General features: G+C 43.5%; 1 pseudogene; it reads left to right on the top strand.

Moving 5' to 3' along the window:
- The first annotated feature begins 211 nt into the window (after window positions 1–211).
- LOC147083661 (syncytin-2-like) lies at window positions 212–2,514 on the top strand (annotated as a pseudogene).
- Window positions 2,515–2,941: the final 427 nt, after the last annotated feature.

Below are 2,941 nucleotides of genomic sequence, written 5' to 3'. Positions count from 1 at the left end.
GTAAAGGATGGGGATGCGTATATGCCCTTGTCCCCCAGGACAATACCTGCATACAGCAACAATGTGCCCGACACTACTGTCAGGTACACAGGGGCCAGCTGACCTGTACATGCGAGGAACAAAGGTGCTTTAATGTCACAGCAGGAAGACAATTCATTTGTGGCCAGTGTAACGGGACCCATGTATCATCCGGTAAATGGATCTTCCCATTTGATACATTCCAGCTATCCGGGTCTGGGGGGAACTCAAATGACCCTCTTAACTATTATTATACACAGTTTGCGAAGGTTGATAACCGGGAGGTCAAATGTTACCAAGCAAAGCACAGGTTTGCGTTCCTCCTCAATGGAACGTATACAACAGCGATGCCAAAACTCCCCTCTCTCTTCACAGTAGGAGTAATCGCCCCCGTAGCTGTTCCCTGCCCCACCAGTACACCATCCAGACGGAATTGCCAGGCAGTCTCCGAGGAGTTCTGTGCAGATTGGCGAGATCCGACCACACTGGGTCGCTCAGTAGGGTGGGGTATTCTATCGGCCATATCATTGGGAGGGGGCGCAGGAGTGATAGCAGCCAAGAATAGGAATTATCTAATGTGCGGAATCACCCTCCTGGGCAATAGCACCATTAAAGCATTAACCGCCATAAATAAGGAAATGGCAACCCTACGTCTTTTTAGCATGCAAATCCGATATGCTTTGGACTACCTCTTGGCACAAGAGGGAGGTGTGTGTATGATTATAGGAGACAAATGCATTACAAACGTCAATAGTGAGAGACAAAATATCCAAGACGCTATAAACAAGATTAAAAATCCACTGGCCGACTTCATTGAAGCCGGAGGGGGTGAAGGATGGTTTACATGGCTGAAAACATTGGGACAGAAATTACTGTATGGTTTGATTGTTATAAGTGGTGTAATTTTGGGAATTATTATTTTTGTAAATATTATCAAATGTTGTATAAGTCGTGCAGGAGCTACTATACCCCCTCGCCTCTCCCGAATTAGGGTAGAAGTAGACACAGCAAAGCAGGGGGAACCCCCAGAGGAAGTCTGTTCGGTACTACACAGTTATCTGTAAATTCGAAATTAAATCCCTTTTGGATATGTTCATGGCCAGAACACAAACAAAACGGAGCCACGGGGTATGTTCTTGATAAAGTGCACTATCAAGAGGATACCTTGTATATAATGATTCTTGTAGATTGTATAAAGAATCAAAGGGAGGGATGTGGAAACGTGAATAAAATGGACAATGAATTGGCTTACAAAAATGGTTTGGATTTGGAAATGGGAATAAAATGGGCAATGAATTGGCTCACAAAATGGCTTCACACAAGACAAGTCTAGATTAAATTAAAAAGCAGCCCCAGCTTTGCAAAGTGCAAAAGCTAGCAGAACGGAGAGAATCTGCCTCAGCCTGAGGCCAACTGTTAACAAAGTGCTAACGACCAGATCAGGGCCACTGAAAAAACCTAACTGCTGACTAGAGAATGATTGACTAGCCATTGTTCGGTGCCCACAGCAGTGAGGCAAGTCAGGACTTGCCTGCCAGACTGAAGACCAGATCATGGTCAAACCGAAAGGGCTTGAGTGATCCCTTATTGGAGAACGCTTGTTGCCAGGGAAGTGATGTAAGGAAACACTTGTTGCCAGGGAAGTGATGTAGTGACCCTTGTCCAACGGTATAATAGGGGCTTCCCCACAGGTATTCTCTCTCTTAGCCAGAAGGCGTGTGGAACATCAAGAGGGTCAGACATCTCCCGGGGACGTAAATGCTGGCACCACGTGTCTAACCCGGTGTGACCCTCGGGACACGAATGTACTGTCGATATGCTGTATGACCACTCCGAACAGTAATGAATAAAAGGATGTTGTTTTAACTCTCCGAATCCTCGAGCCTGGAATTCTTCATACTACGGAACTCAAGACGAGGACCAGAAAAACCCGGTTCTTACAGTGGGATTGATTCTGTGTTAGTCAGTGTCTGATACTCCATGTGACAGTGAGATACATTCTGTATCTCTCAGTCTCTGGTACTATGTTTGAGAGTGAGATCCATTCTGTATCAGTAAGTCTTTAATTCTCTGTATCAGAGTGGGGATCATTGTGTCTCTATCATTTTCTGGTACTGTATATGATTGTGGGATTCATTCTGTACCTGTCTGACTCTGATACTGTTAGTGTGAGATTCATTCTGTGTCTGTCAGTCTCTGATGCTGTATTTGAGACTGAGCTGTATTCTATATCAGTCAGCTCTGGCACGGCATAAGAATTTGGGAATCATTATATAACTGTCTGTCTCTGATACACTATGGGAGAGATAGATTTATTTTCTGTCTGTTAATCTTTGGTATCGTATGTGATTGTTATATTAATTGTGTGCCTGTCAGTCTTTGGTACTTTGTGTGAAAGTGAGAATCATTCTGTATATATGTCTCTGATACTCTTGTCATTGTGTATTTGATTCTGTATTTGTCAGTGTCTAGTACTAAATGTGACAGTGAGGTACATTCTCTGTCAATCTCTGGACTTTGTGTGAGAGTGAGATTCATTCTGTACCAGTCAGTCTTTAATAATCGGTGTCAGTGTGGGATTCATTGTATCTCTATTATTTTCTGGTATTGCATGTGTGTGGGGGACTCATTCTGTGTCTGTCACACTCTGATACTCTGTCAGTGTGTGATTCAACCTGCACCTGTCAGTCTATGGATGGTGAATGTGGGTTTCACTCTGTACCTGTCATTTTCTGATGAGAGAATGTGGGTTTTTCACTGTAACTGTCAGTTTCTGATATGTGAATTTTACTCTACCAGTCAGTCTCTGATATATGAGTGTGGGTTTATTCTGCATCTTCCAATTACTGTTCTGTGAGAATGGGTTTTATTCTGTTTCTGTCAGTCTTTGGTTTGTAAATGTGGGTTCTATTCTGTACCCATT

This window comes from Somniosus microcephalus, unplaced genomic scaffold (genome assembly GCF_052327205.1).
Source record: "Somniosus microcephalus isolate GS21.2 unplaced genomic scaffold, FLI_Smic_1.0 scaffold46, whole genome shotgun sequence".
NCBI lineage: Eukaryota > Metazoa > Chordata > Chondrichthyes > Squaliformes > Somniosidae > Somniosus > Somniosus microcephalus.
The sequence above is the reverse complement of the archived record's forward strand: the minus strand, read 5'-3'. Positions and strand labels throughout refer to the sequence as shown.